At 44.3% G+C, this 27,177-nt stretch overlaps 1 protein-coding gene across 1 annotated transcript in view; it reads left to right on the top strand.

Moving 5' to 3' along the window:
- The first annotated feature begins 3,424 nt into the window (after nucleotides 1-3,424).
- BASP1 (brain abundant membrane attached signal protein 1) overlaps nucleotides 3,425-27,177 on the top strand; it is a 187,872-nt gene continuing 164,119 nt past the window's right edge. The window contains exon 1 of the mRNA XM_078687770.1: nucleotides 3,425-3,587. The gene's annotated coding sequence lies outside the window, so the exon portion shown is untranslated. The remainder of the gene's footprint in view (nucleotides 3,588-27,177) is intronic.

The raw sequence follows: 27,177 nt of genomic DNA, 5'->3' as shown, positions 1-27,177 counted from the left end.
AAATGTCTTAAACCTTGTTGCAACAGTTAATGAAGTCCTGCATGCACCAAGCAGTCAATGTTCTCTTCAACTGAAAAGTGCATATGGTGTAGTGCTAAAGTGACAGCATTCTAAAAGCTCTGAGGCAGGAGATAACTTATAGCAGGTCTTAGTCTGCTCCTCAAATGCCAGATCAGGGTATGAGAACAGAGTAGTAAATATAAACTGTCTCTATATGCACTTACCTTTCGATATTTTGTCCACTATATTGTTGTATCTCGATATTCAGTAGTACAATCTCCCTTGTATCACTAAGCATTTGTTTAGAAAATCTTCAAGACCTTGCATAGCAGACCTCCTTCAAACCAGACTTAGCATACACTTCATAATTACCTGCAAGAAAATTCCAAGCCTGTCATATTGCTCCTTTGAATACCTGTTAGAAAACTGTATTCCCAGACAATCCACCTCTCTCACGTGCGGCCTCGTGTGCCACACCTCAAAAAATGTTAAGGCCTGGCCTAATTCCTGGGAGGCGACTTCACTGATCACAATGTGTTCTCTCAAGAATGGGCGGACCCTTTTCTTCCTGGGAGAGTCACCCAACAGTTCAGAAACACAGGCTTTCAACATCCTGGACAAGCATGACCTCCAGACAAAGAAAGAAAACTGGGTTTTAAGAGGACCTCTGAGAATTGAAAAAAAGTCAAGGAGCTGGAATGGAGCTGCTCCTAGAATAGTCCCTGGAGGGGACAAACAGCCTATCCAATTCACAGCCGACACCACAAGTTTACCTGTACCACTGCCTAGGGGGTCCCTCCCTTTTCTTTCTAATGTAACAGTGGCGACAAACTCATCATGTGAGCGGTTCTGTTTTCATTTACAAAGGACACACCCTAACTTCATTATCGAATACATTGTTTCATCCACCGACCTCTGGAGTGAGTTCTCTATTGCGTTAGTGTACACAGCAGGGACACAAAACACGACAGAACTCAGGCTATTAGTCTAGGACACAGACGTGTGTTTCTTTGGCTTATAACCTGTTGGCTATTCCAGAGCATTATTAATGTTACCCTCGAATAGTGAACGGTTTTTGTTTCACTTCCTAAAAATGTTTTGCGCTGGGGTGTGTAATTGAAAAGGACTTGTCCATCGCAAGAAGCAATTAGTTGAAAAGTATTTGCGGGTGCGATTCGTTATTTTACCGGTAGGCGGCGCGAAAAGGTTGCATATCGATGGTTTCTTTGAGTTTACATTTTTTTAGGCGGGGTGTAACTGTTACAGCGTCCTCGGAACTATTTTAAATATTACTTTAATGAGAGTCTCTTAATATTTTATAATCGCTTTCGTCGATGGCACACTTCTTTCACCGGAGTTAGTGGCGTGGAAATGTGCTTAAAACACGGAACCCAATGCAAGTAAACTCCCTGTCCGTTAGTTGGGTTACGAGACAGCTGTAGCTAGGGTGTGGTAACCCCTGGGGGCCCTTGAGACACCGCACCTGCTGCTCCAGTCAGGAGCGCTCGGATGGATGAGGCAGTGTCAGAAAATCACAGCCAGAGTGTGTCCCTGCTGCACTCGATCAGTCGTTAATAACTCACTGTTAAGTTTGTTTACTTGTATATGGGAAAGAACAGAACGTCGAGTACCAGAGTGCAAACAATAAAACCAGGACTGGGCACCTGCTCACACCTGCTAAGGAAGAACGAAACAAACACGAAGAATTCCGCCAGAGAGGCCCGTCCTGGTGACCCGGCTCTACCCTGTGTGTTATTTTGTGTCCTATAAAGCATCTGGTTACAACGTAACTGGCAGTAAACTAGAGCTATCCACTGGTTGTAAAACCATAATTAATCTAATAGTTCAGACCCATCTACCAACACTTTATTTCATGTTGCGAAACCCTCAAAATGCCTCTGGTCCGAGTGTGACAGTCTCACTAAGTGCACTTTTTGTTTGCTGTGTGTTCTGGGACGTCTTGTCAGGTTTATCACATTATAAAACCAGGATTACACGTTCAAATATACAAAGGAAAACCTCGATAGGTTCAGGCACCACCTCCCTGCTCTAGTGAATAGAGCAACGCTATATAATAAAAAGTTAAATACAATAGTTAAAATCCTCTAAACGTGGAAAGTTTGGAGTCTCTATTAATTAGAACCGCTCCTTGATTATTTGGAAGCCTCTGTTTTTGCTCAACTTGGAAAAAGAAGTCTGCCCCAGCCATTCCCGACTGAATTCACTGGTGTCATGCTTGTCACCCGCGGCCAGCCCTAGGTTTTTCTTGCATTGTGGTACTTATATTATATGTAAGGGCTTCACACAGAAAAGTAGAATTTGTCTCAGAACTTTAAGACCACAGCCGGCTGAATGTGTCACATGTGCACATTTGATCTGGATACCACACGGTATTGCGCAGTGCCACATAAAATCAATGCCAAACAGATTAGATTTGCATTCCTTTTATAAGGCTGCGCCTTCCTTCGCAGTTCTCACGGAGTGGTATGTGGCGTCCTTTTTCGTTCCAGGTTTGATAACCAAACAGGCACAATAGAAACCTTAAAACTGGATGTGATTGGGCCGGTGAATGCTCCCGTGCTTTAGCCCAGGGCGCGCGCTCCAGCGGCCGCAGCTTCAGGTGCATTTTCAGAGAGACCAATGCCCTCCAGGTGGGCTGAGTAAAGTACTTTACTGCTGCTTACGCAGGCGTTGCCAGCGCCTCGTGCCGGAGATATTAGAGTGGAGAGAACGCCCAAAAACGTAAGCAAATGAGTGACACGAGGCGTTGCTTTCTTCTGACGAGGGGGGGTAGGTGAAAATGCCAAGCCGCGCTGACAACATCTGGTGGAGCTGCGACGTTCTGTATACGAGAACCAAGCACAGAGTGGAGGAAGAGAGAGGCACGGGTGTTGCCTCAGCATCCTGATGCTGTCCACAGGTGCCTCGGCTTCTGCAGCGCCCGCAAAATGGCTTCTAAGCTCCACAGGTCTATAAGGAGCATCCCTTTTTGGACCAGAATCCACACCCCATGTTCACGAGGGCACACGCAGGAATGTCGGCGGTCTCTGTACACACTGTGTCCACTGCGGGCACTTCCGGTTGGCGGCAGGTGCACGGAGCGCGCGGCGACCTAGTCCCGCTCTCGTGCAGAGGAAGCTTCTCGCTTCCTCCTCACAGACACCAGAGACATTTTGGAGTTATATACCGTTGCTCACCCGCCCCTCTTCCTCCATTGTGGCTGTCAAGCTATTCAGCGCGCACCTTGGGGGGCGGCATGAGGGAATGGGGTCGCGCACGCCCCCTTTTACTGTAAAGCCTGGGAAGGGAGCGCCCTCCGAGAAAAAAAAAAACGTGCGCCACTCGCATGGGTGCATGTGCTGCGAGGGAGGGGAGAGCGCGTGCTGGTGCAGCCTCCTGAACTGCCCACAGCCTGTCAGGGGGAGGGGAGTGGGGGCGAGAGCGGGAGGGGGGAGCAGCAGAAGTGCAGAGGCAGCGCAGCTCCGGCAGCCTCCAGTCACTCGCTCCAGCCCGAGCCACCGAGCAAGAGAGGCAGGCAGCCCCGAGCTACAGCGGCGGGCGCGCGGGGAGCCGGGACGAGCCTCGAGGTAAGGGGGCCAGGAGGCTGAGGCAGAGCGCGGGGCACCAGGGGAGAGCCGGCCGAGGGGTACACGGCGGGCCGCAGGGATACACCGGGGAGGGGGGAGAGGCCGACGTGGAGCGCTGCCTGCAGCGTGGAGTATACCATGAGCCCTCGATCAAAAAAATAATAATAATAATATATGGCGGAAAGCGACACTGAACATAGAGGGAAGGTGGGTCTTTGAGGCACAGAGCAAGAAGCAAGGGGGGAGGGCCGGGTGCAGGCTGGTGTAAAATGGGCGAAATGTGAAGAGGAGAAAGAGTGGGCGTGTGGATTGTAAGAACATAACGGAGAGAGGGGAAGGAAGGGCTGAGCTTCGCGGAACTGGGTCTTCGCCTCGGATGGGGGCCATACCCCGGGGTTTGTGGCTAGGTGGGGGCTTGGCTGCTGGGTGGGCTTTGTTGGAGGGGGGGGCATGTGTACAGCTGCCTGCTGGCCCCCATACATTGCTCCTTCGGGTTTTCCCCTGTGGATGGCGGGTGATTACCAGGGGAGGGGGGGGGGGGTTGTTAGGCAGCCCACAGGGACCCACCATTCAACCCACGACCAATTAATATCTGTAGGCACACGGTTTTGCTTTACAACTCTGGTTGTTACGCAGTGTATACATCTCAGGAGCTTCGGCGACGGGGGTGGCTTTGCCTGGGTCACTTACTACCAGTTGCTTTTAGGACTTCTTGCACACCTACCTATCTTTGTCGAAAAATACCACAGCTGTCATTTCACGGATCAGAGGATGGAGCAATGTTCACGTTCAATTCACATATAACCAGCTGCCTTCCGCAAAAAAGACGGGAAAAGGTTCAATAATTGTAATCTCATTTAAAATTGCTCCTAATTTCCATGTCTCATTTTCAGTCGCCAAAAAAGCCACAAGCGCGTCGGGGTTGTGCCCTGGCCACTAAAGTGTAGGCACAAGGGACTACCAGTGACTGTAATAAAAATAAAAAGGGGGTGTGGCATCAATCCGGAGAAAGCAGAATGCAAAACCCCATAAATTGTTCCTCCGAGGAGATGATGCGTGTGACGGTACAGATGTAGTAAAAAAAAAAGTCTGTCACATCTGCTAGGTGTGAGGTGGTGCGGATGCTCCGCCAGATTCTCACTGCGGTGGAAATGAATGGGCTCCACTGGAATTACCTATTCCTTTGTCTGGGGCTCGCGCATGCGCGAGTGGGGGGAGACAGGCTGGCAACGGGGTCTCGCTCTCCTCATCCATCACACTGGAGCAGGACCACGGAGACAAAGCCGGACATGGATGCTGGTGCAGCGGCCGCTGCCAGCGCTGAGCCTCTGCTGCAAGTCTCCTCCCTTCTTGAAACAAGAAAAGCACCAATCCCGTCAGATGCTCGGGAGCTGTATAGACGTGCGTTACACCAGATGGAGGGCTGATTGCATGCATGAAATGCCTAAACACGAAATTGAATAGGCGCCTTGCAACAGCCATGTTTTTTTGTATTCTTTAAACCATTCTGTCACAATCTGACACCGGTGGAGGGGGCTGGGGAGGATGGCTCGACTCAAGCAATCATTTGGCCACACATGCCTGGAACAAACTCACTGCAAGAGTATAGCAGAACAGAGAAGGAATGAATAATAAAAGGACATTTTAGCAGAAGCTGTCCTGACAAATCAGTAGCAGAACTGGGAGTGCTTGGTGTCCTCAACCAGGCTTAGAATGGCTGACTACACTGCTACTTGGTCGTTATGAATTGCAACATTGTAGAGGGTCACAATTTGTCATGTCCGAACACACTTTTGCTTTGTGGGAGGCCCTTTGACCCAATTATGTTTACTACACAGGTGCTTTCTTCTAAGATTAATCAGGCAATCGGTTTGTGGGCCACTCTGTTCCCTGATTTATATTCCTAAATTTGGAACTGTTCTTCCAGCCCCTCTGTCGAGACAGATGCCACCAACGGAGGTTCCCAGAAAATGGGAGTGCCACCCCGAGCTGCACCTGCTTTTCACTCGCCACACCCAGTGGCGTAGTGCCATGGCCCTAGTGCAAAGGACATGGGTCCCCTGACCGCTGTTTAAACTGTGAAATGCCACCACAATCTGGGTACATCCGGCGCCTCTGTGCCCCGGTGCCACTGCACCTATGGAAGCGACGCCCCCAATCGCATCCCTTGAGGTACCCTCACACTCCCATCGCTCTTAGCCGCACTGCTGTGTTTTGCCTGTACAAAAAGCTGACGTTTACCCCAGTTATTCCCTTGGTGGGGAAATGAGGAGGGGCTAGTCCTTGCTATTCTCCGTGCTTTCCAGAAATTATCAATCCTGCTGCTTCATCCACAGTGCCTTGTATGCGCTCTCAAAAGATGGCCCAACGCTACGGAGAGCATCCCTTTGACCGCAAGTGGTATTAACAATGTAATTGGGGGGGGCGTAATCATGGCTGTTTCTTTAAGAGCACGTCGTTACTTTGATTTAACATTTTTTGCACGATATTATTTAGGTTCGGTTAGCTTAATTCATTTGTCCACAATAAAACTAATAAAACAATTGAGAGTGTGTAAGGTAACGTTGGAATCTAACGGATACTCGTCGACACTGTTCTGCTTTTCAAAATGGCCTACGAAGGGCCGAAGGCGTGCCTTCCTCCTCTCTAGAAAATGGAACCCGCGTCAGTGTGTGCCACAAGACGAAGCCCATCTCACAATCCCCCTTGCGCAGTCAGACATAAGGTGTCTGGAAACGTCAAAATCATTAAAAGCAAACGAGTTGCGAGGTTTGGAAGTCTGTTCTGCTGCACAGTCTTTGCTGAATTTCTCCTGTTGCTGGAAGAGCTGGACTTGAGGCGAGGGGCTACCGAAAAGCCACATTTTAACAAGCGGGTGTGTAGCTTTCAGTTGTGCAGTGGCATGGGGGTTTAGGACAATATGGGCACACTGGACCCAAATATATTTTCCTGGCTTGTATTGGGGGCCAAGGCGCCTTCTGTACGCCACTGTTAGCAACTGCACAGGAGCGATAATGTATACAATTACTCATTTAGAAAAATCACGCGTTAAATTGACTCATTCAAAATTGAATAAAGCAGTGAGAAAATGTGTACATTTTCTTAAAACTTAATGTTGCAGGTTCTCTGTAAAAGTAGTTTACAAATTCGTGGTTATTTAAGATCCATGTTTGCATATACGTTGAAAAAATTTGCCAAACCCTGTGTGTGTAATTTTTTGCCGGTTAAACTGCCAGCAAAGCTCGTTTTTAGTGGGGATGGTAAGACACAGTGGGTTCTCACAAGGTGTTACTTTGAGTGCCGGAATTTGAGGTTCTGTGATGGTTGGCGTACATATGCGCTAAACTTTCAGAGCCGAGAGTGAGCGCTCTGGTTCTGTGCTGCAGGCAGGGACGGGTGGCAGTGTTAAGTAGAATTGTACTTTCACACGGGAAAAAGGCGTGGCAGATTTTTTAAAATTGTCTTTGGAGTTCAGATTTTTATATTTTTTTCAGCGTTAGGCTGGTGGCTGGCACCTGTCACCTTTTCATACAAGTCTGGTGGATAGAGTGGTATGCTTCTGAATGGCAATATCTTGGATCAAGGCAGGACCCATGTGTGATGCATCCTAGCAAATATCAGAGGTGTCTTTGCAAACAGTGAACCCGGCTTGCCCACATGCTAGTGACGTCTTAGAATAACATTCCAATTCACATTGATTGAAAAGGTTTGCAGATCACACTGATACACAGCATAGGGCCCCACAAATACTAGCATCTCTGTAGGACCATTGGTCAGTTACAGAATCATGGCACTTATCCATCTTGAAGGGAGCTTGTGGCAAACTTCCCAACACTGCTGACTTGCTTTATTATTCCAGCGTCAGACAGCTGGGATCCATACAGACAATTGAAGCTATGTAAATCAATGAGGTGGAATACCACCCAGTTTTTTTGATGTACCTATCTCTGGTAACAGGCCTGTGTGCAAGTGTTTATCAAACTAGGATAGAAAACTTGAAAGGGGGCTCACCCACTTCACCAGTTCTGGTCCTTGGTCATTTGTTCTTTCACATTCATTGGTCTTTCAATTGACTTGCCATACACTTGGCAGTCATTGTCCTGAGTTGTGCCACATCCACCAATACTGCCTTGCTGTAGTTCTAATCCATGTCACCCATCACCTATATCTGAGGGAGTGGTGCCCTATTTTTCTCTTCACCCGTTTCCTTTGCTTCCCAGGATCTTGTTTAACATTCAGGCAGATTAAAGGTGATTCTTGCAGCTCCCATGGGGTCTGGAAAGCATTGCTTCTCACTCTTCCAGCAGCTGTTTATGGTCGGTCCATTCTTTCTGTCCATTTCCCTAAACCCAATGTGCTTTTCCCATTTCCATTGGTGAGCAGCCTTGGAGTGAACACGTTATGCTACACAGCAGGGTGCTTTAGGGAGGAAGCAGCATATATTTGGATGTCTATGTGCCTGGAAAGGCCTGGTGGTCTTTCCATCCCCACAATTGGGAACAATTATCATTCTGGAGTGACTCTCAGGTTCTCCAGTCTTAACCATGCAATCACTTGCAGGCTATTCGTTTTTTATGGGATTGCTTATTGCCTGGCTTTTCCAGGTCTGAGAGTTAAAGGGGTTACTAGATGAACTGTTGAAGAATTCTGCCAGGATGTTTACTTGTTGGGGAAAACCATCTGCCAGGTTACTGAATTGCTTTGCCTTCTGCCATCCACTGGCCTACTCAACACTAAAGTCTTGAAATCGCTGACAGGTTCTCAAGAACCATGGTTCATCCTTTTGAAGAGGGTTTTCTGGCATGACTGCCAGTCAAAACAGTGTTTCTGGTGGTTATTACTTCTGCAAGACACATTGAGGAGCAGTGTTTTAGTTCTACACAGAGCTGCGTTTTCTGATAAGGTGGTTCACTACAGGCGGGAATTCCTTTTAAACATAAACTCCTTTTTTTTAAAATGCATAATCCTAGTTCTGGAGAAGCTTGTACACTGCACCACGGGATGTCTTTCTAGACTTGTGGGCTATCTTCAGTGGGTAGCTGAATTTTAGGCCTGTACCTCTGTGTGCGACTCTTAGAAAGGTTTCTACCCTGTCCAAGCCTTCACTTGCAACCTGTAGTCTGAGAATTCATTTGGTAAAGTCAACATATTATTGCATGGGAAGAGCTTCTTTTCCCTCCGGTTCATGATATTTGAACATAAGAATGGCTGCATCTTGCTCAGAATCAAGAGATTCTTCTATCTCTGGCATTAGCAATGCAGCCACTTGTGCATCTTTGTACACTTTAACACAACACGAACGTCTACACCAGACGGGCTCTCATTGCATTGATTGCTTCTGTTTCTTTTATATTGAGAGCAGGGCAGTTTAGAATGTTTCTTCTGCAACGAAATCTTAGATATTGAATTTCAGGGTTGATGTATTGTTTTCCAAATCCTCTTCTCTGACCCAGAACGTACAGTCCCTCAGGTTATGGTTGGATTCTCTCTCGAATCTTCCTCACACCAAGCCCTCCTTTTCCCTCTTACATCCCTCCGCCTAATCTACTTCAGTTGGCTTGGAGCATTGCTGATTGTTAGACCAGGCCATGTAGTGAAGGAGGAGTCTCCTTTGAGCTCAAAGTAGGGGCCCAAAGGAAAAAAAAAATAGTGCAAACCTAGTTGCAGGTGCAAGGCTGATTTATCTTGTATCGGCAGGGCTATGAAAAGTTGACCTAACAATATTTGGGACAGGTATGTCTTTTTGTATCGCCTTATAGTTATTTGACATTACAAGGACACCTAGCCTGTGGCCTCTTCTATGTTTTTGGTCGTCGGATTCCTGTGTGACCAGGAAAATGGTTGCTTGGTTGGTGGTACTTAATCACAGATATTGAGCAACTGAGGCACGTCTCGCTGCCGAATCGAGCGCATCAAATCCTTGTGTTTAAGAAACTAATTAATGTACCATTCACCAAGATCTTCAGAGAGGCCTGTTGCCATGGGAGTAACTTGACAGAACGGTGTTCAGATATTAAAGGCGTACAGTAAAGCAGTCCTGTTCTGCTTGACAAAGAAGTGTTTTTGTTAGAAATACCGTAATGGTGCACAGTCTTTTTAAAAATTTTTTTTTTAACAGGAACGGCACTATATATGTTTAATTAAAAAAATATATTTAAAAAAAACCCTAACATTTTCCTTTCGGTATCAGATATACCCTCATTTAACTTCCATGGCAGTTTTGCATCCTATCTCAAGACCCGGTCACTGTTTGAGCACGTATATGTATGCATGTGAATGTTCACGTGCCAGAAGCAACATTCCTTAAACCGTTTGGGTGTCTAGTTTTCACACAGTTACCCTATTCTGTCTTCTTTTCTGTCTCCTTGGATTTTTTGGTAGTTATTGGCCTTTCAGTGGAATGAATTAAATGTGGATTTGTTGTGGGGGAGGATTTTCACTCAAAGGGGAGTGGCCAATGTTATGGTCGTGGTTTAAAACATGTAAACTAAAAATCATTGCTTAGCATAGGGATCCCCGGGCTGACATTTTGCTGCTTTTGCCATTGCATCCAGACACATAATACAAGTAACATTACACCTACAAGCCAGGACTATTGGCTCTGTCAGTGGTTGTCAGTTGCATAAGATAAATAAGCAACAACTGCAGCTTTGTTCTATATAATATTGAAAAGGCTTTAATTCTGACATGATGAGACTGAAAGAATATAACTATTTGATGCAACTATTTGAAGTTGCATCAATGGCAGTGAAGGGTGGCACTGCTGCAGAGATACATTTTATTTCTTCATTCTGAGAGTGAGGGCAATAATGGAGAGCCTTGTAGGGACCAGTCTCGGCACCTGCTTTTTAGAACTGCTGGTGCTGCGCACTGGCAGGACCCGGCCGACTTAAAGTCCGGGGTAGTAACATTTAAGAACTATGCCCGTTCTTTTTCTGATTTAGTTGTCTTGCAGGTTACAATGCTTGGTTGCAGAGGTCTGCCATTTTTAAGCCATTAGGTGATTTAGTATTGAGTGGAAACAACATCTTTATTTGGATTTTCTTGGTCCCAGCTAGGGCTGGACTGGTGAACCGAAAGCAGCCTTGGCAAAATGCTCAAATTAGTCCCGCTCCCTTCATCTCCTCATGCAATCTGTCTGCCCATCCATCCTCTCTCTCCCTAATGGCTTTCTCTCTACCTTCTCTCTCCCACCCGCTCTTGCTGTCTTTTGAAACATCCCCACAACTGCTGCCATTAACCTAATGGTGCTAGGAAAGTTATAGATGCGCCAGGAGTGGTCCTGGATTTTCAGAACCGACCCCTATAGGGCTCCAGTCCACCAGGGAAGTTCCGGTGGACTCTAGTCCTAGCAAGTACTAGCAGTTTCCTTCAAGAGAAACCAGGAGTATAAATGAATTAATTGTCTCCAGTCTGAGCTCCGGTTTTGTTCCGATAATACTAGCCTTTATAAGGATAACTTCGTAATCCAGGCAATGTATAGACGAGCCTTATTAAAAGTTATACTAGAAGACACTCTAATGTTAGAGCAGATGTTCAATGGGATCTTCTAGGGGCAACCGAGCTAAGACCACTTACCACATAATCCTAATTCATCAGGCCAATCTCTGGCTTTGTTTATATTGCACATATTCTAAGTAGGTCAGAAAAGGGCGCAGTATTTACTGGATCTACTAAATATCATACCCATGTGGTGCGATATTTTCCAGGCGCATCAAATAAATGACATTGAAAGTTTTTAGCTTGTATTTGTGGCATTTATGCTTCATTGGTATTTTATGCCCAAAATTCCACACTTTTTGCCTTTTTTCCTGGAAGTTTTCCCCAGGTGCATTTCTGCACATATGATCTACTACAATCTTTCAGGGGCTGTGAGAACTAATGGTTAGCTCGAAATTATTATTCCTGTGCAAACTCTTGTATGCACAGGAATCCGAATTGAACCCCTGCATAGCTCGTAGTCGGAGTTAAGGGCATTTTTCCAAGTCTTTGTTTTATTTGGATGGTAGATGTGCATTAGATAGCTCGCCTGGTAGAAGTGTCCAAAAGTTAAACATTGGCCGTGACTCAAAGAAATAAGGCAAAAGGAAGGCAGTGGCCTACCGCAAAGTACCTATCATTGCAGTCAACCCATTAGTTTTTTAGCCGATTGGATCCCTCTACCAGGATTATGTATGTCTGTGAGAAGATCTCCTATGATGTTGTGACAGAAGCTTGGATATTGTCTGTTTTGGTAGCTAAAAGGGACATATTGTTGAAGCCAGAGTCATTACCCTTGTTGCTAGGCACCAGAAACATCCTCCCATATGACACAGGTTGACCTCAAGAATGCTTGTGAAATTGCCCAAAAAGGTTTTTCCATGCTAAACGTGAAAGATTGTTTTGTGGTAACCCTGGATTCTTAAGCTCTTGGATCTACAATCCATGAATGGTGGTATGTATGGAAACGGTAGGTTAAGCATCCTCAAGTCACTCCAGCCATTCGTTATTACATTGGAGTAAGTGGGTACCTTCCATTCTTCTCTGCACCTGATGCCACAGTGACCATTTTAACCTGTAGAATTCTATTTTCCCTGCAAGGAATTTAATGTGTGGAAGACTCCTAGGGAACTGTCAAGGTTTTAACCACTTAATGAGAATTATAATTAGTATTTTTTGTCGTTAAATATTCCTTATGTCCCTCCCCTTGTAAGACATAAATTTATCAGTGAAAAGAATAAATGGGTTCCAGGATGGCATTAGTGATTGCGTTGTGCTTTCAAACAGATATATTTTCAAAATGAACGGTTTTATGTGGTACAGATGTTTCATTTATTTTTTTCCTATTGAATCCCCTTTCAAAGGGGTCAGCCTTATCGGATTGGGTGGTGGGGGTGTAATCTCGGAGTAGGCAAAGCCAGGATTTGCTTTCCTTTTTTCTGTTTAAGCTAGAAATTTTTTTTGTAGTGCTTTCCTACACCTGGCAAATCCCCAAAATGCTTTTTGGTTAGTTGAATATGTATCTGCTCCATTTGTTGTGCATGCTCAGAAGAGTGCTGGTTGAGGAGTGGCCTATGGGTATTATGCAGGCTTTGTGGTGTGCTCCAAGCTTATCATAGTGGCATGCAGCATTGTCTTCTGGCTAGACATGGATATGAGTAGATCGTGAGCAATCGATTCACAAACCACATATACGCACCAGAAAAACTTTTAGCCTGTAGTTAGCTGAATCATGATTTGGATAACAGCCAGGTAGTATTTGCTTTCCTGAACTTTGACTCGCCTCCAGTTAGATAGCCCTAGTTGGTAGTCTACTGTATCTGAGGTATAATTTACGGAAAATATGATGAATGACTGATGTGACACCAGACTTTCACATCTGTGTGCTTTCACAAGCTAAATATCACAGTTCGATGTTTCTCCAGTCCCACTTTCCTTCTCCATCAAATACATCTTTATCCTGGATGACCCCCTGCTAATGACATTTCGCACCGAATACCTCATTGTGTAAATGTATACCATATTTAATTTACATTATGTAAAGTGCTCTAATACCTACATGAGTCTAGTTTGCACTATACGAAACCACAAATGAAAACAAGCATTGGCATGGGCAATTGGTCTCTCCTTTGGTACCTTGTAGGTATTTGGCAATGCAGCACATTATGCTGGGTGCTACAACATCTACTGTTACTTCACGTGCCACAGGAAAGCCAGTCGCCAATCAAGCCAGGAGGGGCTTGTCTGGCCAACAAGAGAGAGAGAAACGGCAGCAAGGGTCCGGTATTACACTATAGAAGGGCGGGTGGATCATGCAGTGCCCTTGTAATAGTATGGGGCATAATGGTGAAGTGAGTGTGCCTGCCCACATGTTACCAGAAATGAAGAGACAAATACAAATCCAGCATATAGTGCTAAAATGAGTGCATGCGTCTATTTTAGACTAGAGGATGCATTTTGCACCCACAAATAGCATGAAAAACACAGGTACTGTGAACAACAGACTCGTGTTCTGCCCATTTGTGTCCTTGTGTTCACACTTAATCTTGCAGCAAATACAGCAATAACGCCACAACAAAACCCTTTATGTAAAAGAGTTCTAATTATCTATTACATGCTCAGTTCACTTATAATGTGGATATGAGCTACTAACTCCAAAATGTGACTGGGGTTATTTTAAAGTGTGGATGATTTCTGGTCATGTACCATCTATGTGTGGGAGGCTAATTCATGTAGAGTCAGGCAAAGTAGTGCAGGGATATCTGCGTGGTCTCTAGGCAGATCATCTCATCATGAGTCAGGGTGGAGAAAGCTAAGAAAGAGCATGCATCTGCCTATCTTGTCCTGCTGTGCTGTATATTTAAACTGAACCCAATGTATTTAACTTGGGTTGCTCGCTACTTCAGCCTCTGGCAGTAGCAAGAGATTTCAAGTACCTCTATGGGCAAAGGGAAGATGAGATTTATCGCTGAGAGGGTGCTGCAGCTTTCATTCCTCATAAGGCAACAGCAGTACAAGAGTTTCTGGCATGAGGTGCTTTGAAACTAAATGAGATTAATTGCTTGCGGGGTGTGTTGAGGCCAAAAAGTGTAATACATACCAGAGTGACTGAAAAAATATATACACCCTACAAGTGCCATAAACATGCACTGCCTGAGCAGGTGGGTGCCAAGCATAGAGAGACAATTCCCAGTGGTGTGAGAACTGACTATGGGGATAAAGTTACTTCGCAACAAAAAATAAAAATAACCTGCACATGGTTCAAACAATAGCCCCATACAAGAATAAATCCATGTGGGCATAAAAACACATACCACTGAAAAACTACCAACCAGTGTGAGCAAAAGATGCAAGGAAAATAATACATGGTAGGTCAAAGTAACAGAACTCTTACCAAACACAGCGAATGTGAGCAGGTAACTCAATATGCAATGGGGACATTACCAAATTAATTAAGAGACCTGTTGGCGTCTAATACCAAATATCCACATATCAAAGTCTGTCAGACTTACTTTTACACCGCCGTTAAAACGATCATGCCGCCTCTGTTAGCGCGTCTGAGCCTCAGTATCATAACAAATGAGTGTGAGATTCAGAGAAATGAACGTATAGGACAGCCTCCAATTCAAAAGATTAGATTAATACAGCCACAATAAGAACATCCTCACCATAGTTATGTTATTGAACTCCATGTTGCTCCTTGTGTGGAGATAAACGCCTATCTGAGCAAGCCCACAGAGCGACCCTGGCTCTACCCCACCCCCTCCTCCAGTGAGCAGCCACAGAGCCCTAGGGAGGAAACCAAGACCATAAGTGCTTGCGAACTATCGCATGTGAAGTGTACAAATGCAACCACATATGGGTGGTGTTGTCCTAAACAAAAGCAAGCAATAAATGGTGCAGATGGCAGGGCGGGAGGGAGAGCATTATTGCTGAATTTCACAAGTTGCCAGTCATGGCAGAGAGAGGAGACCAGTGCTTCGGACTCTACCAGTCATGACCGGAAGAGTTACTCCGAGTAGAGAGTGGTGAACCAAGACTTAAAGTAGTTTGCACACTTCCGCTCAGAGGTGCGAGCAACATGACCTGCAAGAAAGCCAAGAAAAAAGTTGGACGGCTATGCTCTTGGTGCGGTCTCGCATGAGGGGTTGAAATATTTCCCATAGTGTGGTCATGCTGGGAGGCGAGTCAAAAGTGAAAGTGCCAATGTTTGAGTGTTTGCTTAAGCGCAGATTTTTCATCCTAAGGAAAGATAAAGTAAAGAAAAATAGTCCTTCGAAAACAACAAATGCTCACAGGAGAAAGAACACATGTAAAAGGGGCAGTCTCCATGGGCATGACACATGTTCCAAAAGGTGGGACGACGAATCCAATTCAAGATATAAAAGAAACACATTTCAAAGGCATGGGAAGGAACCCATGAAAAGCGATGGGAGTGCCTTTGGCCCATACAGTAGATACAGCATTTCTCACAGAGCATGGACACTGCCTAGGCTCGACCTAAAATAAGTGGCTGGTGCTGATGATTATTCTCTTCAAGCCATATTGCTATATGTTGTTTTGTGTCATGATGCGCTTGTCTTTTCTTTCTTTCATTAAGTACTTGAGCTCCTAACTACAACATGACCCATAGGACTTGTGTTGGGCAATTGCCTGTCACTGACATAAAGCTAGGCCTGGGAACCAGTGCAAAATATGCAAGCTTTGGTCTCTGCTAGAGTAACCCACTATAAGAAAATAGAGCTTGGTAGACTTCACCACTGATGTTTATATATGGCGTGGAGTCATGAACGTCAGTCAGACCAAGCATGCACTAGCAGGGGTCTAAAGCAGACCCTGCAACTCCTTTGGTGCCAGGGGCAAATCTTTCAGAAGGGCCCATTCAGCTCAGTTCAATGAATATATGTGAGACACTTTGGGGTCCCCTCTGTACATTCTGCAGGTGGCCCCTATCATTTAGCATTACGCCAATGTGCACTATCGCAGATTACTTGGTCGATAGATCAAGTACTTCTGTGCAAACGCATTCCTTTAAGTATTTCTAATTTCTGTTTCCTTTTCCAGTTAAAATTGTGTTATTACACAGCTCCTGGCTAGCCTCCAGTGGCACCTTCCCCAAGATTTACCTACCTCGGTGGATATTGGTAATGCCATTGCAGCCAATTAGGCAAAGCTAAATAACTATGCATCATTTTGCTTTAACCCTGACCTGGAAACATGAAAAAAGAGATGCGTCAACCTCAGACTCTGTGGTGTAAATGCTTGAAAGATAAAGACTGAGGCATCATTGAAAGCTGTCGCCTTTTCATAAAAGAAAGCATTGAGTCTCTGAAGTCTTAACTGGGACAGAAAAGTTACAATGAATACATTATTTCAATTATCTATTTGTACATTATCTTGTCGTACCTTGGAACCTCTTTAGTCACTTTGCCGATGTGAAGCATTAAATAACTTTTATATATTGAAAATTTCTCCATGGCTGCTGATCCAGCACAGGGAGGACAACCTCTTACCATTCTTTATCCAATGGTTCTTTCTAGGTGACAGATGGGTGAAGGGAGCTAGCACTTGGTTAAACACATATGATTTATGTGCAACCCATTTGGCTACATAATCCGGACCAGGATCCCTTAAATAAAGTCAAGAGGTTTTATTACAAGTAGGCAGTCCGGTTAATGTAGATCTGTCACAATATCATGCTATAAAGGTTCGGAATAACGTTTATAGACCAACCTGCTCAAGAAGTTCAGGCGCATCAGTAGGAGACAAACACAAAGTTCAGTGACGGCAGTACAGAGAATTAACAGCAGCATCTGATGCTCAGTTCTTTGATCTTCTCTCTTAAACATGAGCAGTCTCTAAAATCCTCTGATCTGGAATCTACAATTATTAAAGGTGATTAATCTAAAGGAGTCTCAAATAGTCTGGGAAATGTGAAAAGGAGAAAAATGTGAAAAGTATGCGGGATGGTGTCCTCTTTTGAGAAGCTCAGTCAAGAGCCTTCTAGGGATAGAAAATAAGTGTTGGCCTAAGCAACACTCCGCAAAGGGTTTTGCATTGAGGTCTTTACCCCTCAAAGTCCAAAGAAAAAGTGGCCAACATCAACCTATGAGAACACTAGTTAATACCAAAAGAATTGTCTGAGTAACACCCATTGATCACGCCATCAGGGGCTCCATTGTCCTTTCTTTTCTCACATTGTGAGCTGCAACATTAGCAGACTCCCAGTCCAGTCCCGAGAACATTGCCCTTGGTCACATGTGAAACTTCGATACATTACTGCAATTAATGCTCTGGTTCTTGATGTTTTTTGTCAAGATCTTCTTCTCAGGCTCTCTATCACTAGTACAGGGTTACATCCATTCTCAAATTAACAAACCATGTGTTACGTACATGCAGAGTAAAGACATGCAAGCTGAAATGGGACAACAGAATTTCATGCCGACAGAAATACAGGCCTACTTGAGTCAAATTATGCATATTATTCAATGTTATACTGTTTGGGCTCACACAACTACAAATGAATAACCATGTCAGTGCATAAATTCAGCATTAGATTCACATTGCATTTTAAGTAAATGTAAAGTAACTTTGAATGCACTAATACAGGTTTGATTAATATTTGCATTATGAATTCCAATGCAAAAACAGTGCAGACATTTACAGAAGTCTCATTTCTAATGTTAATACATTTTTAATAGTGCGAGGATGGTGCATCAGATTTCTAAAGCCTGTATTTAATTTTGATAAAGCTAAGGCACACCGTGTATATGATTTTCTTGTTCCACTGGGAATGCTCGTCAGTACTAGATTTAAGAGCAATCAATCAATCCACTTTATTCGATTACTTAAAATCATAAAAGTACAATATACATGTATACAGAAAACCAATCCCAATAAAAACATTTGCGCTTTGTACATAAAACAATATCCTATATCCATATCGGAGGAACCAGATAGCTCAGGATAAAAAAAATTCCATACAGTATTAACCAGAAAATGTATACACTAATTGACCTAGAGCATTTTATTTCTTGATTTGTACAGCAGCGACAAGAAAACAAGAAATGTTAAAAATATCCCAAGGGTTATTCAACATTTGAAGACGGAGTAATGCAGGTCTGACTTGAAAAAAGCCCTTATCAGACACTATAGGGATTAAAAACTTCCTACGGATATCATTATAAAAATCACAAAACATCATGAAATGTAAAGTGTCTTGTGCAGAATAGTTATCACATTGGCAGGGGACTGCATCCTCAGGTTTACACCACCCCGGAAGATCACCCAGTGTGAAATGGATCAGATTAAAACAGAACCTGGTCCAGCGCCAGCGATGGAAAGGCTTAGTCACCATTTTCAAGTCGGGTTCAATTAACAAGGTAGTTGTAGCCAAACTAAGGGTTTCTGTAGCTCCTGTTCTTCCCGTTCCAACATCAATATATTCATAAAATTCATTTTGACCCACTTCACGTCTTCCTTACTGATCCTTTCCGGGGTTCCAAATAATTCCGGCCCCCCTATTTTAAATATCATGTGCTTAACATAAGACAACCACGTAATTTTACTAGCTTTGTCCAGTTTGACACAATCCTGTAGGATTTGATGGTTCAAGTTCAATTCCGGGATAAGCCAGGTTTTAAACCAACACAATAACTGGGCAGTACTCAAGATGACCGTAACATAGCCCTACCCTAATTCCTGGTGAATGGCAAAGGTTGGAGTTGATTGGGGTACAAACAGGAGGCTACGCAAGAACTTATTTTCAACTGTCTGCGACCCCGGCTGCTGTTTAAATTCCCAAATGGATGAGCCATAGGCCGCAATAGCAAGACATTTTGATCTATAGATCTGTCTAGCCCCCAGGTGCTGGGCAAATCCTAGTAAAGCTGTTGTGGATCTAGTCACTGCATTTTTTTGGTTTTATCCTGGTGGGGGGGGGGGGGGGTCCCCATGAACCTCTATCGTCAAATAGTACCCCAAAATTTGTAAAAGAGGACACCCTGGTCACTTCCACCCCATTACTGTAAAAGGATTTAGTTTCTCTATAACTTTTGCCAGTTGTCATAATATGAGACTTCCCAGTGTTCACAATCGGGTCCAGGGAATGCGTATAGGCACCAAAGGCTTCCAGTAGCCTCTGGAGGCCTACCGCGGTACGTGCTAAAAGTACGGCATAATCCGCATATAAGAGAACCGGGACTAGGCAATCTCCTACACCGAGATGTCCGGGCTCACCTCTGCTAGAGATTTATCCAGGGCGTTAATGTAGAGTGTAAAAAGCAAGGGGCCAGTATGCACCCTTGACGAACGCCCCTCTCTGATTTAAAATACCTAGTACGTTTGCCATCCTGGGAAGTCCTAACTGATGCTAGAAGGTCCCGATGAAGGTCCGCCAAGAAATAGACTAAACACGGCTCAATCCCCATTTCAAGCAGGATACTCGCCAGCTTCAACCTGTTAACCAGGTCGAAAGCTGAGGATAGATTCATAAACGCCATCTGCAGGGAACCTTCTTTTAGCCATAGCATATTTACTTTTTTATTAGTAAATATAGATTAAGACATTCGCCCATGGTACTTATACCTTGCCTAAATCCATACTGTAAATTGGATAAAACCTTATTGTCAGTAGCCCAATCTGTAACTTTAGTTAAGACCACCTTGCCTAAAATTTTACCACTGAATCAATCAGTGATATGGGTCTGTAGCACCGCGGATCCCCTCTCTGACCTTTTTTAAAAACTGGAATGATAGTTGAGTGGCACCAAGATCCAGGAAACCCTTGCAACCCAGAGGCTTAAAACGTTTACTAATATTTTCGCCCAGAATTTAGGGTCACATTTATATAGGTCTGCTGGGACACCGTCGGGACCCGGGGCTTTATTACTAGAGGTCTCCTGTATGGCTCTCTCGATGTCAACCTCTTTGAAGACCAATTACGCTGCTTCCAGCTGGGGTAATGGCCTGGGGGAAGGGTGCGGTGTCTCATTGGAGCCATAAATTGCTTCAAAATGGGCCAGCCTCTGTGATATTACTATCCTGGGTATCATTCTCCAGTCCAGGGGGAAAAAAAGGGGTATTAACAACATCAAATTCCCTAAAAACATGGCTGTTTAACATCTAGATATCCACCTTTGCTTGACTCTCTTTACGCAACTCCGTAAAACTGCGCCGGGAAACCCTTGTTGGGTAGCTGCAGCGCACTATAAGTTTAAATAATAATATTAACAATAGCCCAGAATCTGGAGCTGTCCTTTAAAACCGCTACTGATAAAAGAGCATTCCACGCCTGTCTTAATCTCTGATTTCCGCGTGTGAACAGCTATCTTATACTGCTTCCGTAAGCTCACTATCTGTACCCTATCAAGGGGTGAGCTTTTCTGAGCTAAAACAAGGGAGCGTGGGCTCGAACACTTTTCATCAAACCACCTTTTTCCACAAGTTCCTCTGGGTCTGCTGGCAATGGACAGATCTGCTGCAATCTGTCTACATATACCATCAAAGGCAGTAAGAACCACATCTTTGGGGTTTGAAGAGTCTGAGCATATTGCAAAGTTTCCTTTAGCATTCGAACACAAGTCTTTAAAAAAAGAATCGGGTGTCACTTGAGCCCATTTAAGCCTCCTCCCTTGGTCGCACGTTGCCATCGAATTACCTCCCTGTTTTTTGCCTCCCGTATCCATAATGCGACAACCATTATCCAGTACTAATATAACAGGGTTATGGTCACTGAAAGGAGACAACCTAGCACTATAAAACACTACTTTATCTAACGGGGGGACAAATATATATTCAACGATAGTGTCAATACTCTTCGATTTTAAGCGTGGGGCACCGATCGGATTGAGTAAAAAAACCAGGTTCAAAGAGATCAGCTTTAGCCAGAAGAGATTCTAGAGCCTCCCTTGAGGAGAACAATCAAAATGAGGAATCTCCGAATGACTGTGCCCTAGATCGTCATCAATAAAACAATTCAGACCACACAGATGTATATTAAAATCGCCCATATGTAATATATAATAAGAAGTGGATTGGTTCAACTTATAATCTTCTTCTAAAAACGAGTTCAAGAAACACAGATGTTGATTCCTAAAATCTGATTCCCCAGAATTGTAAAAATGTACAAGTAATAGCTTGGGATGATAGGTGGAACTTACTCCTACTACCAAGCAATTGGGATAGTCTACCGCTATCCTTTTTGGGGAATCCTTTAATTTGATAGAGAGAAGAAGCACTAAGCCACCGATTGTCCTGCCTGCCGAGGCTGGACGAGCTGATTGAAAGTGAGAACTAAACCCATCCAGCCAGAAGTTATCCCCAATATCCCATGTTTCCTGGAGCGCTATTCTATCATATGATCTAATAAAATCTAACCAGATGGGGTCATCTCTTTTCGATCTAAGGCCCGCAATGTTCCAGTTGATAATTCTACAATTGAGGGGAATTTCTGCTCCTATATTACCAATACGTGAGCTATTGGGGAGCGGTACAGGCATACTCTCATTCTTCCCCACCAGTCATTCATTTCCATCCAACTGTGTTAGTGGCGAAAATCTATTTGAAAGGGGTAAGACTCCCTCATCAGGCCTGGGCAGGTATGAGACCAGATCTAGGGATACTACTCCATCCCCCCTCCCCCTACTTGAATTAGAATGTAATACAGGACCATTACTGCGGGGAGGGGACTTTAAGGGCAGGCGAAAAATGATTAATTCAGCCGCCCTTTCTCCTTGATGAGCTTGTGATGTACTTATTGGGGGGTAAAAAAAACCTATAAAGGAAGTGCCCTAATATCGCCCCCCTGTAGCCCAGAAGCGTACCCGAACAACTTATCGACCATGTCCCTCTTATTAAAATTAACTATAATGCATTCGCCTGGAACATGTTTGGGGCCATTACCCACCCAGACCACCCATCTAGCCATTATAATGTGGGTGAATATCTCAGATTGGCCACTACAGTAGTTGCCACACCAATGTTTTGCCTTGAGTAGTAGGGCTGCCATAGATTCACTGTCTGGGTCACTAAGCTGTGGAACCCCTACAAGGACGGCGACCAAAGGGGTGGCTTCTGGTGGGAGATTGATCCTACAGCCAGTGTGACTTAAATTTCTCTCTTGAGGGGCTCGATTCTTAGTGATTGTCGGAGATGAGCCAGAAGATGGAACATTAGCTAGACATGTGACTCCTTGGATGGAATTCCCGTCTACTGTGACCCAACCTTTGTTAGGCACCTTACTTCCAACGGGATTAAGTTTTACCCACCACCCCTGAGAGAAGTGATGGTTGAGTACCTACGACTACCCCTTGGAGATTAGACCTGCTCTTTATAGGTGGAATAGGTAAAGGGCCTAAATTCGAAATAACTTGCGTCGTGTACTTTGTATCACTTAAAAAGGAGTCCAACTTCTCAAATTTTTTCTTAAGGTCCGCATCACAGGATTTCAAGGTGTCAATAATATCTTTTGCAATACCAGTTAATATGGATACAAACCGTGCACTAAAATGTCCTCTATCAAGTTCCGCAGTAAGAGTTGGGTATTTTCATCCACCGTAGACTGCACCATGGGGGTATTTCTTTTTTTTTTTTTTGCACCTTTCTGCCTCCTGCTGGTTTTTCTAGTGCTACCTTTTCCTTCCACAACCACCCCACTTTGCGACCCTTGTAATTCTTTCCTCATCCAAAATGGGGATTTCAGGAGAGACACCCTTATTCACTGTAGTCTCAAGGTTCTGGGCATCACTTCTTGTTTTTGGGGCATTAATCCAGACCAATGGTTCCAATGGTACGGGAGTATGTGCCAGTTGATCAGTTGCCACATTCCCTTCTCCGGGATTTTGCCTACTAACCAGTCCCATCTCTTGTTCGGCATTAGCTATTTCTTTATTCAAGGCTCCCACAGCCGAAGTCAAATAGGAGATAATGGATGGAGTCTTTCTAGAGCCACCCTGGGCTTGGCTGCCAAAATATTTGCGCTTACCCATGGCTGAGTGTTTAAGGGGTGGCCCAGCCTGACCTCTTTCGGGCTCTGACTGGCGCGGACGAGCCAGCCCTTGGACGGGCACACCCCGCGTGTCCCGCGCAGCGGGAGGGCCGCGCAGCGGGAGGGCCGCGCAGCTTTTACAGGGCCTCACGGCGCCCTACGATGACTCTCTCATCAGGCGCCTCGCAAGTCCTTCTGGGGCTTGTAGTGTTTCCTTGAGCGTTCCCCAGAGGGCAGAATGGCGAGACAGGTCGACTAGCCTTTTTCCTCATGGCTGTGAGCAAAGAGGGTGAGTGTTAAAGCCGTTCCCCTTCATGGCGTAGGTGCTTCTGATATGCGGTTAAGAGCAAATCTTTGCATTAATAACTTTAGGACACACAGCATATCTAGTGCCAATTGCACATACATGTATATTGCATATTTGAGACATACGAGGGTGGAGCCAAAATGACGCTGCTCAACTGCCATGCACACTCAAAAGTACTGCTGATAGCTAAGGAATTGAGCTCAGAAGAGTACCACCATAGGTTTTCATGTAAGCCTATGCATTAGTCTCTGTTGATCATGTTGTCTGTATGGTGAAGATTCTTGTGGAGCGGCTAGCACAAATTACTCGTGTTTTTTAATTCGTAACTCGCGAGTATGATCTTTTTTGGCAATTAGAAATGGCTAATGATTGATGCCTGAACGTCACATTCTCTCATCTTGGCACATTAAGTATGCCATGGGTCTGTGCTGTTCTGCCATATTTTTTTAAAGATACTCCATTGTGTCAGATAGCTGCTCCCAGATTAGTGACTACATGGGAAAAAGTTGGCTTGAATGCTTTAAAAACAGTGGGGAGCTTCTTGGGCTGCTTCGGGTGCTTAACTACTTTCTGTTTTGTCTGTCACCTCCTGTCCTTTATGGCTGTCCCATGTGTTTTGGGTTTTCTTTGGGCGCAGAAAGCCAATTAATCTTTGATTTGTCTCGGATGTCAGTTAGCATTTTAATCGCATAGTTTTGTTAGTCCTCGAATTAAGTAAAAGGGGACACCTATCAGATTGTGCCAACAGACCCATTTGTGTTTCACAACAACAAGGGAACCCAATGTAATGGTCAGGGGCCTTTAGGTGCAAAGAACTTTCAAGAAACAACGGTCCCGACTTCTTGCACCTTGATACTACCTTATAGTCCTTATTATGATGTGCTGTGGTGCTGTAATGTATTTTTGTTGCCCTAACCAAGAATTTGCGTTTCTGGCCCCTCTAATCAAAATGCCGGATTTCTTCTTTTACGTTGTATGTGGACCCACTTGCTTTTTGTTTTTCATTAATTGCTCACATTAAATGATCTTGTCCAATAGGACAGTTAAATATCGATATCCTTGAATCTCTATATGTAATTTTTCCCAAAATAATTTATTGTGAAGGACCGTTTTTTCTGTAAAAAACTGGCCAATCTGTGGTACCTTTCCAGTTTCTCATGACAACCCTCTTGTCCTTCATGTACCAATGGCCTCTAGTTTCAGGGATCACCGAGTCAGACTGTAAGAATTCCAGCTGAGCCATAGGTTGCTATTGGAAGAAGGGGTATTCCCTAAAGAACCCCCCCCACTTCCTGCCCCCTGTAAATAGATCTTATTGGTACAATCCCATCAATTATCCTACCAGGAGTCTTGAGTAGATTGATAACATTAGAAGGTATAGTTTTGAAATACTCCAGAGGTGAGATTTACTGGTACCCTAACATAACGTTCAGTGATTGCTGGTATAGGCAGTGACCTGGAGCACATGTCATACTTTGTTTCTGTCCCTATGGAAATGTCTACAGGAAATTCGTAAATGTAGGTCTGTTGGTGCAATGAATTCACCTCGCTCCCTTTCTTTGTTGCTGATTCAATATCTGTAGGAAATCTATAAAACTGCTCACATGACACGAATTGCCTGGCCTAAGTCTTGGAACCTATAAGGGGGTTCAAACCAAACCTGAGGCTTCACACACAGAAGAAAGTCTATAAAGATGAACCTCAACCTGAGTGGCTGGTGCCCAAAAACTCACACTGTTCCCGCACCTTGTTTGGCAACTGCCTCCTGGCCAGCTATCCTGAGCTGTGGATATGCACCGGGCCACCCCTACAACAATTTAAACAATATGGGTGCCCTGACCTGTAGTGCTACCTGGATGTTGAGCTGCATTGCTCAGTAAGGATGGAACCATGTGTGAAAGTTTACCCTTGGTGATTGTTCTTGCGTGTGAAAATGTTGCCGGAACGCGCCCCAGAGGCGGTGGCTGATATGACCAGAGGAGGGCTGCCCAGATGCCTTCTAGAGTCCCCAGCTAGAGACTGTGGAGTGTCATCCTATAGTCGATGACAAATTGTCAGTGAGCTGACCTACAAAAAAAAATATGACTCTTGGATTGACATTGCACACCCAGATATTGAATTAATTTACCTGCACCACAAACTCGTATTAAAACATTCTTATTCAGGCTTGGCTTAAAAATGTCGTTGCTTTGTGATCCAGTCAGCCTTAACCTTGCCCATCACCTTGAGGACTCCTCTGAACCCAGAACTAATGCACCTCGAAGGCATTAACTGAAGGGCTGGATCTAAGTTGTGATCAAGTCCAAGGAGCTTCTAACCAAGAATGGAGGAGGAGGGGGGCCATAGATTACAAAATATCCTTCTGAGCAAAAGGGTTGTCTCCTTGAGATACTATGCTTCACAAAAATGGTGCTATGAATAGGTGTAACTTGTGAATTCTAGGAGTCAGCCAGGAATACTAATGACCGGGGACACTGGAGTTATGTGATAGAGAAGGACCAAATTATGCGGCAGGGTTGACTAAATTATGCAGCAATAAAAGGCAAATTATGTGGCATAATGAGGAAATATTTTGTGATCGTATTTTGTCATTTTTACACCTGGTAAGTGTCTGAGCACAGAGTTCTCCTTAATTAGTACCAATATTATAACACCCATATACAGCAATATGCAAATGAAAGATGACCAGTCAACCTTTGCAAAAAGCCTTCCGATATGCAGCAACAGAAGTCTCCATATGTTTTGCAACTTTTGATCTGTTTGAGCTAGACATATTTTTTCTCATCAGCAGATTATGTGCCAGATGGTGGATTATGTGGCAAATGCATAATTATGGGAAAATCCTAGCAGCCACACAATCTCATAATTCCAATAGCCTTGCTAATGCCTTACTGCTCCCTCACTCGTGGAATCATGAAGTAAGCTTGGAGAACAAGTGTAAGTTGCAGTAAAATCTTTGTGAATCTGTCGCAGGATCGACAACAATATTGGCCATTACGTTTAGGGGATGACCCAAATCTGGTGAGTTCTCATAGCATCTTGAATTAGAATCCGCTGATATCCTGTCAGAGTACTTCAAGCCTTGAATATCGAACACCACATTTCAATACCTGCCACTGCACAGGTCCCTGCAGTTAAGTGACACTCAGCAAATGCAAATAAAAAGCACCTGCATATCATTCTCTAAAATGTATCCGAGTTACTTTGTGGACCCCTTACGTACAATTTAGACCATACGCTCATATGACACAGGTACGTCCATATAATTGCATGCCATTTCACAAGTAATCTGCATCACAATGACTGTCATCCACATTTTCACTCTGAAACAAAGTTAGTGTTTTGTGGTTAAGAGTGGGATGGAATGGGCTCAGAAAAAGTCTTAACTGGAAACAGACCAGATAGAAACCACTGCTTAAATTTTGCAGGCGGTGTCAGATTCGTTTTAAGGACCGAGACTAATTTTTTTCATCAGTCTTTGGCCCAGAGAAAGGAGGAGGAAGAGAAAGATGGGAAAAATGAAGCTACGTTTGAAGTAAAGAGACTGAAAGGGCATGGTGATGGAAGAAAGAGCGATGAGGTGGAATCAAGGTTAGGCAGCCTTTGTATTCAGCAAATCTGACACTGCTGCATCAGTGGCGGGCTCCTAAGAAACAAATTAACATTCTGCACTTTTTTCCCCACAAATTAAGTGCTGGTAGAAAGATTAGAAAAGATCTCTTAAGGCAAGGATTCATAAAAGATTTATCAGTGATTCATCGAGACCCATAGATCGACTTCTACAATTCCTCTATCCATGAACTAAACTAAATTAACATT

This window comes from Lissotriton helveticus, chromosome 4_1 (assembly GCF_964261635.1).
Source record: "Lissotriton helveticus chromosome 4_1, aLisHel1.1, whole genome shotgun sequence".
Taxonomy (NCBI): domain Eukaryota; kingdom Metazoa; phylum Chordata; class Amphibia; order Caudata; family Salamandridae; genus Lissotriton; species Lissotriton helveticus.
Note: the sequence above shows the minus strand (reverse complement) of the source record. Positions and strands in the feature narration are given on the sequence as shown.